The sequence below is a fragment of the Schistocerca nitens genome, chromosome 6 (assembly GCF_023898315.1).
Source record: "Schistocerca nitens isolate TAMUIC-IGC-003100 chromosome 6, iqSchNite1.1, whole genome shotgun sequence".
Lineage (NCBI taxonomy): Eukaryota > Metazoa > Arthropoda > Insecta > Orthoptera > Acrididae > Schistocerca > Schistocerca nitens.
The window spans coordinates 316,430,918-316,446,817 of record NC_064619.1 but is presented as its reverse complement, the minus strand read 5'-3'; positions in this window follow the sequence as shown (position 1 = coordinate 316,446,817).

Below are 15,900 nucleotides of genomic sequence, written 5' to 3'. Positions count from 1 at the left end.
CCCAGCCATTCTTTCCCTTTCCTTCCCTTCCCTGCATTTCATTGCTTCCATAAATGTTTCTTTTGCTTTAGTGTTTGTGCATATACTGGAGATGATTCTTTGGCTCACATTTTCTTTCAATGGTAGTCAGTTGTATATGGTTGATATTTACTATTTTTAGTTAGAGGTTTCGTCTTCCTCTGGCAGGTGTGTCAAGATGGACCTTATGTACACACTTTAGTGTAGAATGAGGTTAGCCTTTTTATGAAAAGTTATGGCATCTCGGATGCTTTGTTTCCCATGGATTCAAAATGTATTCCTCTGATTTCCTCTTAAGAAAACTGATGCCCCCTTCGATCTATTGCTCAACAGGTTTTGATTGATTGATTTTATTTCATTATGTTTAATTTTAAGATCAAGAAATTTGATGCCCTCATCGTTCTAGAGCTTGACAGCATGTTTGACGACTGGGTGCTTGTTACTCAGCTCAGCTCCCATTTCGTTCTTGCCAACAATGCCAGAAATGTCAGCCTATGGTAACTGCATTATAAGTATCACTTTAGCTTGGAAAAAACTTAGATAAATGCACTTTTACCACTCCTAACATGTCAACTATACTTCAAGCATTAAAATTAATTTACTGATTTTAGAGTCCACTGGAAAGGCAGTAAAACTGACTTTGTTTAATTTCATATATACATCCAAACCAGCCGGCCGTTGCGGGCGAGAGGTTCTAGGCGCCTCAGTCCGGAACCGTGCTGCTGTTACGGTAGCAGGTTCGAATCCTGCCTAGGGCATGGGTGTGCGTGATGTATTTAGGTTAGTTAGGTTTAAGTAGTTCTAAGTCTAGGGGACTAATGACCTCAGATGTTGAGTCCCATAGCGCTTAGATCCATTTGAACCATTTGAATATCCAAACCATCGTGTCCCTTCAGCAGTTTCTTGTGAACAACCTACGTTAGCCAGTATACCACTTACACAGATCCTCTTGAATTATTCCCAGAGCTTAAACACCACATGAAATTTCTAGCAATCATATGCTTTCTGTAACAGAAAACATGAGCACTATACCATTTGCACTACCTTATGTGCTGTATTGGTGATACAGTGATCTGTATATGTATGTCACATATATATAGAATGCACTGGTGTGAGTGAATAAACGATCTTCCTCAAACTTGGCGGGTTTGTAGAGAGTGAAAAATAATCCAATTTCTATTTTTTTGTTTGTGCCTGCTATCACTTTTCAGGGTTAAAACATACCCTGAAAGGTAACTTGGAATATTAGGTTTAAGGGAATATCTTCCTAGTAATGATATATAAATAATGTTTTTCACATAAATGTTGGTATGCAACAATTTAAAGTACATAACAAAAATAAGTAAAATAAATAACTAGAATACAAACGAATATGTATTTGAATTAGATATGCTGAAAATACACTGACAGCATATTGGTTCAAAATGGCTCTGAGCACTATGGGACTCAACATCTTAGGTCATAAGTCCCCTAGAACTTAGAACTACTTAAACCTAACTAACCTAAGGACATCACACACACCCATGCCCGAGGCAGGATTCGAACCTGCGACCGTAGCAGTCCCGCGGTTCCGGACTGCAGCGCCAGAACCGCTAGACCACCGCGACCGGCGACAGCATATTATGTAAAGCTTATTTCCAAAAATGGTATGAGTATTTCAGTAACCAGCTTTATTACACATGGATGATTATGGCGTGAAAGCCTCTTTTATTTATGTTGTAATAAAAGTTTTGATTTTTCAAAACTAATTAATGGTGGTTGGATGGTTTCAAAATTTCAAATTTCTTAAAAAAGTTATTGTACTGTTTTGAAGAATGTTAATTACACACCAACATTTACATGGAAAACATTTTTATATATCATTGTTCCATAGATATTCCCTTGAACCTAACACAAATAATCTTCCAGGGTGTGTTTTAGCCCTTTGATATCTGGTAGAAACAAAATTTGCAAATTGCTTTACTTTGCACCCTCTACAGACCCGTCGAATTTTAACAAGAACGTTTATTTGCATATGGGGATGTATTTAGTAACCCTTTTAGATACATATCTCCTATTAATCGTGTGGAAATCTCAACAGAAATGCAGCTTTTATGTTTGGCAACGTGTGTCTACGTGATGTTTTGGATGGTCAGGGTTATTATTGAAATCGTTAGGGTGTAAGTAGTGTAATGTAGAGGGCGAATTTTGCTGATGATCTTCCAGGACTAGAAGCATCAAATAGGCTGGCTATGACATTTCAAAACCTAAACCCAATTGATTTAGAATATAACTTTTGTATCCAGAAAGAAATTTTCATTCTGAAGCGGAGTGTGCGCTGATATGAAATTTACCTGGCAAATTAAAACTCTGTGCTGGACCGAGACTCGAACTCCGTACCTTTGCCTGTTGCAGGCAACTACTGAACTGAGAGAGCTTCTGTGAAGTTTGGAAGGTAGGAGACAAAGTAATGGCGGAGCTGAAGCTGTTAGGGCGCTTCCCGAGTCGTGATTGGGTAACACAGTTGTCAGAGCACTTGACCGCGAAAGACAAATGTCACGAGTTCGAGTTTTCGTCCGGCACATAGTTTACATCTGTCAGGAAAGTTCCGTAACATATGTATTTTAAAAGTAATCATAAGTAAAAACGCTGAGAAAAACGTTCCGTATACAGCAAAATTATGTGTCGAAAATAACTATATCTTAGAAATTTGTCTTTTCATTTGTGTTTGGGGTATAATATGACTCACATTCTAACAACAGCATCTAATGGGTAAGGTATGTAATTACTGCTACAATAGATCAAAAACCCTGCAAAGAAGATGAAGACGAACAAGAGTTGACTCGTCGTTGTACTAGAAACCGTTACCAGTTACCACAGTGCATCAGTAACGGAAAAAACTAGCTGCCTCTTTTCCTCTTCCCGGTCAAAACCCATACAGAGAATAAAATCCATTCATTATCTTATCCGTGATGGCTATAGAAATTCGTGATTTTTCAGAACTGTGATGGAGAGAAAAAATGCTACAACGAGGTGTAATTTCAAAGTATGAACTATATGGACATAACTACTTCATTGATAGAACGGCATCATTTCTTACCATTTCCTCCTTTCTCAAGCTTTCTGAAAATAAATAAATTTATTTATTATTTCCTTATTTAGTTCACTCTGCAGCAATACTAAAAGAGCAAATATTAACCTACATTTGAAGAATTTCATAACTTCTTTCTCTAAACACATCACTTTATGTACAGCTGCATTGCACATATCGATGATAATAATACTACTAATAACTAACTGCAATCAAATGATTTACAAAATGAAATAAACTAGAAAACAAAATGAAATAAAATTTAATAAACTTCGGGAGTCGAAAACTTAGAACTCAAAGAGGAGTCGGGCAAGGCAGCCTTCTTAGTCTAATGGTTAGGTTACTGCCTTCTGTGCGAAGGATCCTAATGAAAAAATTAGAAATTCTTAGACTGGGAAACGAAGAAGAAATGCGAGTCAGTCGAGTGTTCGTTTTACTAACGACAAGCTAGGGTTGTCTCTAGAGCAGATATACTTTGTCACAAACGGAAGAACGTAATACAACAAGTTCGAATTAAGACTCAAAAGTAAATTGAAATGAGGCTAAAATGATGTTACCAACAAACTGAAAAGAAAATACTGTAAATTAACCATGAAGTCGTAGATACAGTTGTCGACTTTTGGTATTCACGACAGTTGAAGGTCAGGAAATTTCAAATCAAACACTTTTCAGCCGTCTAAATTTCCAAATTGTTATTTTATTGGGTTACCAATTTCTGCGATATGTTACACCGCCTTTAGGCCACCTGACCAACGTGAAGGAAGATTCGCACCTTTGGTCCAGTCGACATAACCAGCGTTCAGAGACTGATATCCGTAGATTTTTGAGACAGCGATTATTCGAACCTCGTGTTTTGTAAGTATTCGGGTGCTAGAGGGCTCTTTGTAAACTAAATACAGTTCATGATGAGTCTGGAAAGGAGAATTTAGACTCAATGTTATTCGTGTTTCATTGGAATATTGTTGTTGTTCTTGTGTTGGCTTTCAGCGTTAATGCTAGTTTGATGTGGCTCTGTTCGTAAGTTTGTTTTGTGCAAGCCTTCTCATTCCTCTAAAACTACTACATCTCTCTAAGATTTTTCTTTTCGTTTACGTCCTTTTATTACCAAATTGACAATTCCTTGATGTTTCAAGGTGTGTCCTATCAACCGATTCCTTCTCTTAGTATGGTGTCGTAAACGTCTTCTTTCCCCAATTCGATTCAGTACCTCTTCATTAGTTATTCACCCCACCAATCTAATCTTGATCATTCTTCTAAAGCACTACATTTCAAAAGCTTCTTTTCCCTTGTTATCTGGAGTATTTGTTGTCCATGTTTCATTCCCATACTAAACTACAAACTACACGAATACCTTCAGAATAAACATCCGAACACTTAAATTTCTCTTTCTCAGAAATGCTCTTCTTGATGTTCCCAGCCCGCATTTTAGACCCTATTGACGTCGGTCATCGTCAGTTATTTTGCTGCCCAAATATCAAAACTCGTCGACTGCTTTTAGTGATTCATTTGCTAATAAAATTCTATCAGCATCAACTGATTTAACCCCCCTGCACTCCATTATCCTTGTTTTACCCTTGTGGATGTTCGTCTTACAGTCTCTTCTCAAGACATTATCCATTCCGTTCAACTGCTCTTCGAATTATTTTGCAGTTTCGGACAGATTTACAATATAAATCGGTAAAATTCAAAGTCTTTTTCTTCTCTCTGAACTCGTATAACCCCCTTTCGAAATTTTTTAATTTAAGTGCATGACACACGTATTTCCGTACGAATGCTTCAAAATGCTACACGAGATGTATTGAAAAAATTGTTTTTTAGATAATGTTATGTATTGGTCAACGTCAATGATATCATATTTAAAGGAGGCTCCATAAGATATTACACGCTTTTAGCAGCGCTTTTTGCAAATCACGAAGTACCACAAAAACATGATTTTTAATCTCATCTGTCCTTTTAAAATAGCTGCCGTTTAATATTTTCCTTTTATTTGCACACAGAAAAAAGTCACATGAATATGGAAGTTGGCGCATCATTATAGTGTTATTTGGCCCCAAAATTCACGAACAAACAACGAAATGTGTGAAGATGCATTATCATAGTGCAATAGCCATGAATTCTTTCGTCACAAAACTGGTTTTTTTCTTTTTTTTCGGATAGCTTCACACAGACGGCATTAAAATTGTACGCGGTTCTCCTTGCTGGTTGTTCGACCTCATAGCAAGAACTCACGGTGCACTACGTCGCTAAAATTGAAGAATACTTTGAGCATTACCTTCAGTTTTGAAGGTCTCCGTCTTGGTAATCTAGAATGCTTCCACTGGGACGATTGTGCCTTAATTTCGACTTCATATCCGCGAACGCATGTTGCATCACATGTTATAGCGTGTTTCAGTACTCCAGGATCGTTGTTGATGTTATCTAGAAAACTGTGAGCAATTTGCATTCGTCGCTGGTTCTTTCGAAACAAAATAATTTTCGAAGAAATTTTTCTGTCAGACGTTTCGTACTTAAAATTTCCAGAATAAGGTCATGGCATGAGCCAACTGAGATGCCAATATTAGCAGTGACCTGTCTAATAGCGATCTGGTGATAGTTCGTAAAAATATTTTTCATTTTTTCCAGAATTTCACATCCTGGGGCGTCTAGGGCGCTCGGCATCGTCAGCATCTTGACAGCTTTCTTTGGAAACGCTTATACCATACATAAACCCTTGTTTTGATCGTTGGTACACACCAAACGAAATATTTAACATATCTAGAACTTTGCTGCATTTATTCCATACTTACAGCAAAACTTAATGCAAGTTCTCTGATGCAATTTTATACAGAATAAAGATTTTATTCCGAAGAAAGATTTAAAACCTTTTTGACAGCTGACAATAGACTAAACATTCGACATAGCTAACTCTGTACAGATGCTTTTTAGACACATTTACCAACGCAATAAAGAAAAAATCGCATGAGCAAATTACGTAATTGTAACATTCGCGCACCTCATATTTCTCTGAAGTGCAGTTTATTGGATGTTAGACTACTGCGATTTACTAAGCACCAATCTAACAAATTTTTATTATTATATGAAAATATTTTAGATATTTCACTGTTATTATTATTAAAATATACGTCTATAGTACGTTGAAATGGTGGGGAATGGCAAGCTATAAAAGCTATAAACTGAGATGACGAAAGTCATGGGGTACCTCCTAATATCCTTCTTTTGCCCCGTGTAGTGCAGCAATTCACGACATGACCCAACAAGTCGTTGGAAGTCCCCTGCAGAAGTACTGAACCATGGTGCCTCTATAGCCGTCCATAATTGGAGTACTGTCACTGTCCGGGATTTTGTGCACGTACTGTCTATTATGTCACATAAATGTTCGGCTGGATTCATGTCTAGAAAGCTGGGTGCCCAAATCATTCGTTCTAATTGTCCAGAATGTCGTCCAAACCAACCGTGAACAACCGTGGCTCGGTGACATAGCGCATTGCCATCCACAAAAATTTCATCGTAGCCGAACATTACCATTTACAGTAATGATCGGTTCATTTGGACCAGAAGATCCAGTCCATTCCATTTAAATACGGCCCTCGCCATTAAGAAGGCAGCAAAGTTGGCACAGTGCCTCGTGGACACCCTGGGACCATGGCTTCGTGGGGTTTGCGCCACACTTGAACCTTACCATCACTTCTTACCAACTGAAATGGGGATTCATCTGTCCAGTGGTCTAGGGTCCAATCGATATGGCCACGAGATCAGGAGAGGCGCTGCAGGCGATATCGTGCAATTAGCAAAGGCATTCACGTAGGTCGTCTGCTGCCATAGCCCATTAATGCCAAATTTCGCCGTACTGTCCTAAAGGACACCTTCGCAGTACATCCCACATTGATTTCTATGGCTATTGCAAGCAGTTTTTCAAGTCTGTTAGCACTGAGAACTCTAAGCAAACGAAGCTGCTCTCGGTTGTTAAGTAAAGGCGTCGAGCAGCGCGTTGTCCATGGAAGTAATACCGGAAATTTGGTATTCTCGGTACGCTCTTAAAACTGTGGATCTCGGGCTACTGAATTCCCAAACGATTTCCAAAATGGAATGTCCCATGCGCCTAGCTCAAACCACCATTCCGGGTACGAAGTCTGCTAATTCCCATCGTACGACCACAATCAGGTCGAAAATCTTTTCACATGAATCATCTAAGTACAAATGACAGCTCCGCTAGTGCACTGTCCTTTTATATCTTCTGTACGTGACACTACCGCCACCTGTATATGTGCGTTTCGCTATCCCATGACCTTTGTCACTTCATTACATTTGGTGACGGTAACAAGGTGTCACTCCTCCATAAAATCCAACGCTGAATCCATATCTTCAATGAGATCCTCAAAACAATCACTACCATGGGAGGTAGCAACAACCATATAGCCGCCAGCAAAGACTCTTACTGCGTGTCAGTACGGAGTGAGGTGTCTGGGAGATAGTGGAGGAAGGCTCGTGGAGCTCGAGGTGGCCACGTCTCGGCAGCAGGAAGCAGGTCAAGACGCGGTGAGTGTGCGAAGCGTCGGCCAGCTTCTGCAGCAGCTGGCAGGTCGCCGTCGGCCCGGATGTTGAAACAGCGCGCACCCATTGTGGCGCTTGAGATAGGCGGCGCGGCGCTAGGATAGGACAGGGCCGGCAGTCGCGGCCCGCCGCGCCACGTCGGCCAAGAGGTAGGCCAGCACAGCCCGGCCCAGCCGTTGCGAAACGGAACGGAACGGAACGAAACGTGGCCCGCAGCGGCGTCGACTGGCTTTCGAAACGGCGCGACCTGACCGCTGCGCGCTACCGCAACCCTGTACTCAGAAACACCCCGCTGCCCTGCCCTTCCCAGTCTGCGCTCGGACTGGACGCGCCGTCACTCGCTATGCACTGGTAGGGCTTCGCATTAGAGATGTTCGATGTTGGCAAATCATATAAGCCGATTTCTATTTCATTATCATTTTCTAAATATCTATGGCTGATAATAATCGTCCTAACACATTGTAGTTTAAACATTTTGCAATCATAGAATGGCGCAAAAAGCAACATACCAATACATCTATCACGATACACTTAGGTGACCATATTAATATTATCGCGTACATAAGGCATGAAAGCGCAGTGCATTGGCGGAGCTGCCATTTGTGCTCAAGAGATTCATGTAAAAAGGTTTCCTACGTGATTATGGCCGCACGATGGGAGTTAACAGACTTTGAACACGTAATGATACTTGGAGCTAGACGCATGGGACTTTCCGTTTCAAAACTCGTTAGGGAATTCAATAATTCGAGTTCCACAGTCTCAGGAGGGTACCGAGAATAACAAATTTCGGGCATTACCTCTCACCACTGACAACACAGTGCCAGACGGCCTTCACTTAACGATCGAGAGCAGCAGCGTTTCTGTAGAGTTGTCAGTGCTAACAGACAAGCAAAACTATATGAAATAGAAATCAATGTGGGATGTACAATGAATATATCCGTTAGGACAGAGCGGCGAAATTGGGCGTTAATGGGCAATGGCACCAGACGAGATCGCCTGCAACGCCTCTACTGGGTTCCTGGCCATATAGGTAGGACCGCAGACGACTGGAAAACCGTGGCCTCGTGCACATGAGTCCCGATTTCAGTCGATGAGAGTTGACGGTATGGTTGAGTGACCCCATGCAGCCATAGGCCCAAATTGTCAACAACGCACTCTGCAAGTTGGTGGTGGCTCCTAACGGTGTGAGCTGTTTTTACACGGAATTGAGTGGGTTCTCTGGTCCAACTGAACCGAGCATTGACTGGAAATGGTCATGTTCGGCTGCATGGTGACCACTTCCTGTCATTCACGGACTTCATCTTCAGGAACAACGATATTGTGCCAACGGGCCACAGTTGTTCGCGAACTATTTGAAGAACATTCTGCTCTGTTCGTCCGTCATGATTTATTTTACTGCCTACAGTAGCTAGCACAATTATTTAACTGCATCTACTTCGTAACCATCAATCCTGATGTTAAGTTTTTTACTGTTCTCATTTCTGCTACTTTTCATTACTTTCTTCTTTCTTCCATTGTGTACTCAACAGACTATTCATTACATTCAGCACATCTTGCAATTCTTCACTTTCACAGAAGACAGCAATGTCATCAACAAATCTTATTATTGATATCCTTTCACCTTAGATTTTAATTTCACTCTCGAATCTTTCTTTTATTTCTGTCATTGTTCGTTTGATGTATAGACACAAGAGTAGAAGCGAAAGACTACATCCATGTCTTACACCCCTTTATGCGTGAGCACTTTCCACTCTTATTAGTCCCTCTTGACTCTTGTACATGCTACATATTATCGATTTCTCCCTATAGCTTATCCCTATTTTTCTCAGAATTTCGAACATTTTGCACCATTTGACACTGTCGAACGCTTTTCCAGGTGACAAATCCTAGGAACGTGTCTTGACTTTTCTTTAGTCTTGCTTCCATCATCAAGCGCAACGGCAGAATTGCCTCTCTGGCGCCTTTACCTTTTCTAAAGCCAAATTGATCGTCATGTTCAATTTTCTTTTCCATTCTTGTCAGCAATTTGGATGCATGAGCTCTTAAGCTGATTGTGCTATGATTCTCGCACTTGTCAACTCTTTCAGTTTTCGGAATTGTATGGATGATATTCTTCCGAAAGTATTTCGCCAGACTCAGACATTCTACACATCAGGTGGAAGAGTCGTTTTGTTGCCACTTACTCCAATCATCCAATGCTTTTTTAAATTTTGATTCTCGTACTGAAACATCTATCTCTTCCCTGTTGACTCCTGTTTCTTCATCTATGACGTTATCAGACAAGTCTTTCTCCTCGTAGAAGCCATCAATGTACTCTTTCCAACCTATACCCTCTCTCATTTGTATTTAACAGTGGAATTCCAATTGCACTCTTAATATTACCACCCTTGCTTTTAATTTCACGGAAGGTTATTTTGACTTTTCCGTATGCTGAATCTGTCCTTCTACCCGTCATTTCTTTTTAGATTTCTTCAAATTTTTCGTATAGCCATTTCATATTAGCTTCCCTGCACTTCCAGTTTATCTCTTCCTCAGTGACTTGTACTTCTGTATTCCTGAATTTCCCTGAACATTTTTGTACTTCCTTCTTTCAGCGATCAGCTGAAGGATTACCCATGTTCTCTTTGCAGTTACCTTCCTTGTACCTATGTTTTCTATTGAAACTTTTGTGATTGTCCTTTTTAAAGGTATCCATTCCTCTTCAACTGAACTGCGTAGTGAACTATTCCTTATCGCAGTATTTTTTAGTCTTAGAGAACTTCAAGCGTATCTCTTCATTCCTTAGTGCTGCCATACCGCACTTCTTTGCCTACTGATTCTTCCTCACAAGTCTATTAAACTTCAGCCTATTCCTTATCACTACTAAACTGTGGTCCGAGTCTATATCTGGTCCTAGGTACGCCTTATAATTCAGTATCTGATTTAGAAATCTCTGACCATAATATAATCTAACTGAAATCTTCCCGCCTCTCCAGGCGTCTTCCAAGTATACCTCCTCCTCTTGTGAATCTTGAACAGAGTATTCGCTATTACTAGCTGAAATTTATTACAGAACTCAATTAGTCTTTCTCCTGTCTCATTCCTGTTACCAAGTCCATATTCACCCGTAACCCTTTCTTCTACTCCTTCCCCTGCAACCACATTCTCGTTCCCCATGACTATTAGATTTTCATCTCCGTTTACGTATTGAATTACTCGTTCAATGTCCTCAACATACTTGCTCTATCTCTTTATCTTCAGCCTGCGTGTGTACCTCAACTATCGTTGTATTTGTTGGTTTCCTGTCATTTCTGATTAGATCAACCCAGTCACTGAACTGTTCCTTGTAATTCACTCTGTGCCCTTCATTCCTATTCATAACGAATCCTACTCCCGTTATACCATCTTCTGATGCTATTGATATTACCCTTTACTCGTCAGACCAGAAATCCTTGTCTTCTTTCCATTTCACTTCACTGACCCCAACTCAAGTGTGTCTAGATTGAGACTTTGCATTTCCCTTTCCAGATTTTCTAGCCTCCCTACCAAGTTCATACTTCTGACATTCCACGCCCCGACCCGTAGGACGTTATCCTATCCTTGCTTATTACATGTTTTTCTTTTAGCACCATAGCTCTGTGAAATCCGGCCATCCAATAAAATGCTTTTTTAACGATCTTTGCTCGTGAAGTCTTCTCCAGTTACCATAAAAATTTTCAGCTAATTTCGCGGACGCACTTTTTACGTAGTGTAGGAGAAGTAGAAATATTAGAGTGAGCATGAAGTTGCCTCCCTCTGATATTTAATTGAAGAAAAACAGCTATTCTGTGGATGATCTGTAAACCGATATTTGACTGGCCTATAAAAACCATTTCAGGCCTTAATGCATAAACATGACATTGAAAAACGGTTTCCAAAATTCGTTTTTCGTCTTCTAGATGTAGCGTCGCATGTAAGTGTCGAACGTCTGTTATTCCGGTACAAGTTTACAAGAATGACTTTACAGATTATTCGTTCGATAGATTTAGAATTGATACCCGCGTACCTATTTTGGTAATGTAATAACAGTGTTTTTTTTTTCTTAATCTGATTTTAAGACATACTTTTGACAGATTTTTGATACCAACGTAAATGACCTTCTAAATCCTATAGCTGCCACAGATTTCAATAACTTCGAAGAGATGCCATCAGTACACCACTAAAGACGTCCACATCTTTGAGGAATGAGCAACAATATGTATATAACACTAAGTAGGAAAAATGACTGAAGTTTACGGCTAAGCGCTTCTTCAGGATGAAACAATGTCCGATGAATTGAAAGGAGGGACCATTAAGGCCTATAGACAAGGAGCACAAGCTCGGTTAGGGTAGAAAATCGGATTCGTCCTTTTCTAGGTAAAAAAAACCGGCACTTGCCTTAAGTGATTTTCGGTAACCAAGGAACACTTTAATCTTGACGACCAAACAAGGATCTGAAACTCTATCCGAATGTGAGACCAGCGTTTTACCCCCCTCTCACTAGTATTCAGAAATGTGTTACCCAAACACAATGTTCATTAGTGAAATTTAATATCAGGATCTTCCTCTGTGTTTTCCTTTCCTAGAAAGTATTCTCAGTCTAGATTATTTTTGCAGCAGCCAGTAGTGTATTTCCTGAACTTCAAGAGAACAAAGAAATCTTTACTATACTTTCGGCAAGTGAGTACGGAACTGGACGGAACCTACTGTGATACTATCAATTTGTTGATGACTTAAATACCAAACCGGCTTGAAATCTGAAATGCCGAATTCTTTGTTTCAACGGTTCCCCATAAAAGTGGATTTTCCCCTACAACTGAACGGCCGATTCACTTCTAGCGAGATAACTTTCATCAGCATCGTAATTACTTGAAGAATATCAATGATAAGCTTGCCCTCATAAATTTCTTTTGTCGGGCCGTAGTCCACCTTCGTCTGCTGTATCAGTTTTAAGTGCCTTACGTCATATGCCTCTCGTGTTTACGACACAGCGATTACCTTTTACACAGGAGCCATGTGGTTCCATTTCGCCACCTAGCTTCGCCGCATTTTTTGTATCTCACCCACTAAAGCGGTATCTGGAAATGTACGGCTCGTTTCACCCGCGATAAAGATTATCGGCAGGCAGCTGATGTAGGTCGGTGTGCCAGCTTGTAGGTCACGCTCACAGACCAATGGACGCAGGGCTAGGCACCCTCGCTGAAGGCAGGGTGTCTCGCATAATATTGCGATAACCGGCCTGTCGCCCGGAGAACAACTCTATGACAAACAGTTTGAATTCTCTACTTGCTTTTGTAGAGGTTTCTCTCACATTTCCCAAACATGCACTGGTGTAATTTCTCCAGGATGCTGGACGAATCAGTTCGAATTATCATCCATATCTAAGAAGAAAATTATTCCGTAGATGTTGTGGTACAACATGAGGTGGCGGTGGTTACAGCAACAGAGGGTTCTGATTGCCGTGACATTGTACTCCACCAGCACAGCAATGCATTAATTCGCGTTTCAGAAACCCAAAGATCGTAAGACAGCCTCAAAGACTTAATGATGTTCTCTCATAGTGATGGTGTGCATAACTTCAGTGTGATACAAGCAATACCATCAACTGGTGAACAAACAAATTAGAAGGTGTCTGTTTTTGAGTTCTGTACATACCGTATAGTGGTCCAAGAGAACGATCACAACCAGACAGGAAATTTATGGTAACCGTTTCATTAGTAAATGGTTTATACTTGCGCAAAAATCGAGACCGAGTGCCTCCTGTACATCCATCTTCATCAACGTCAGTTGTATGTTGTGGAATACAGAGCTTAAAGATTATAGTACACTGAAACGCCGTTCGTGTACGCCTGAGGGCCATCAATATGCACGCATGAGGATTTTGTAATCATCAGTCAGTATGCCTTGCGAAGCAGTTGTAAGTAGTTTGATATGAATGTTGTGTTCATGAAACATTTTTTGTAATGTTGACACATTGTCGCGTCTTCTTCCTGGAACGTACGCAAACGCTGTGTCCGTTGGGAGTATATTTGGAACTTCGAGGGTTGGAACTTCAATAGTGGCAAATATTTATTTATAGCTAGTACAGAATATATAAGTGTTTCAAAGTTTTACTGACCCTCAAAGTAGTCACCAGTATTGTGTATTACCCGTTGTCAGCGATGTGCAATCGTAGGATACTCTTAGCAGTGCCAGTTTTATTGACAGTTCGAACGGTGCGGTCTATTGCCCGACGAATTTCTAGCAGTTCTGAAGCGAATGCCGTGAATTGTTTCCTTCAGTTTAGAAACCGAGTTGAACTTACGAGGGCTTACGTCAGGGGAGTGCAGTAGGTGATACAGCACTTAGCAGCCCCATCAGTCAAACAAATCAGTAACAGCCTGCACTGTATGTGCTTGAGAACTGTCCTGCAAAATGTTAGTCAGGTCCTGCAGAAAGTATCATCACTTCAGTCTCTAACTGATCGTAGGTTGCGTTCCAAAAATGAACAGCATAGGGGCAGAAGTGATGACACTTTCTTCATGATCTGACCATCATTTTGCAGGACAATGCTGAAGCACGTTCAGTACAAGCTGTTACTGATTTGTTTGATGGGGCTGCTAAGTGCTATACCATCTACTGCACTCCCCTGACTTCGTGAGTTCAACTCGATTTCTAAACTGAAGGAAACCCTTCACGGCATTCGCTTCAGAACTGCTACAAATTCGTCGGGCAATAGACCGCGCCGCTCGAACTGTCAACACAACTGGCACTGCTAAGAGTATCCCACGACTTCCACATCTCTGGGAATGGGTTATACGCAATGCTGGTGACTACTTTGAAGGTCAGTAAAACTTTGAAACACATATCTATTTTCTACGAGCTGTAAATAAATAGTTGCCACTATTACAGTTCCAACTCTCGTATGTTAGTGGACGGCCATGTGGTAGCAGCAGGGCACCCGCCTTGTGGTAAATCCGCACCTGTGTCATAACATAGCAGGAAATATACTGCTTTAAAATAAGTCATTTGAAATCATTTGTTGTGTTTTATAATGTTTTACAGGAAATTCTGTGACTCAGGAGTATTGCCTGATGCGTTGGTGAGACGTTCATTTGGCGAAGGCAGCGTTTGATCGAGTTTTTCTATACCATTCTTACAGCATAAAAACAGGCCGCTACCATTCCAACACTATTAGTCTGTCGTGCTGGGTACCTATACAGAAGGGTCTGGATAAATCACTTCTTCCCCCTTCTCGCTCCTCAGTCTCTGATGGGAATGGTTGAGAGTGTATAGGGAAGGTGATTGATACTGAGAAAGAGGGGAAGGCGAGATGAACAATGGGAGAAGATAAAGAAAACAGAGACAAGGAGAGGAGAATATGAGGTGAACAGAGAGGGGGAGAAGATGAGGTGATAGACAGAGAGAGGAAGGTAGGAGGTGATGGAGAAGGTATATTAGAAGGTGGGGATGGACAGAGAGACTAGGAGGAGCAGACAGAGACTTAAAACATACTAAATTTTTTGCATCGGTAAAGAAACGAATATGGCCACAAAATATAATACAGCTGATGAGTTTGTGAGTCTAGTTCGTTTTAAGAGTAAACAGCAGATTTGTTGATCATTTGAAATACTTACACAGATTAATGAAGTGATGAGTTCATATAGACTGGCAGGAATAATGATATTATGGGAGCTGTAGGTATCTGGGTTGTGTATAATATGATTTTATGTCGTTTTGTTGAGAGACTTGGGAAGGTGATGAGGGGTAAGGTTCCAAATCAAGTCATAGATGGAGTGGTAGGGAGGAGAGCCCTGACAAGGTGATAAGAGGTTGGTTCTGCAATGTATGGTGGTATGGGATCTCAGCGGATTTCATGATTAGACAAGGCCATGTGATTAAAGTTTCGTTGGGAGAGGATGTGAAGAGTGAGTAGGTGCAGTATTTACGGAATGTGTTGGCACAAAATGGTTCAAATGGCTCTGAGCACTATGGGACTCAACTGCTGAGGTCATTAGTCCCCTAGAACTTAGAACTAGTTAAACCTAACTAACCTAAAGACATCACAAACATCCATGCCCGAGGCAGGATTCGAACCTGCGACCGTAGCGGTCTTGCGGTTCCAGACTGCAGCGCCTTTAACCGCACGGCCACTTCGGCCGGCTGTGTTGGCACAGGCATGGCAAAGTACTAGGTTAGGAAAATGGGGCTGGGGGAGGGAAATGGAACTGGAAGTTTTAGAATTATGTAGTGTGTTCGGAGGTGGAAGAAAAAGCGAATTGCAA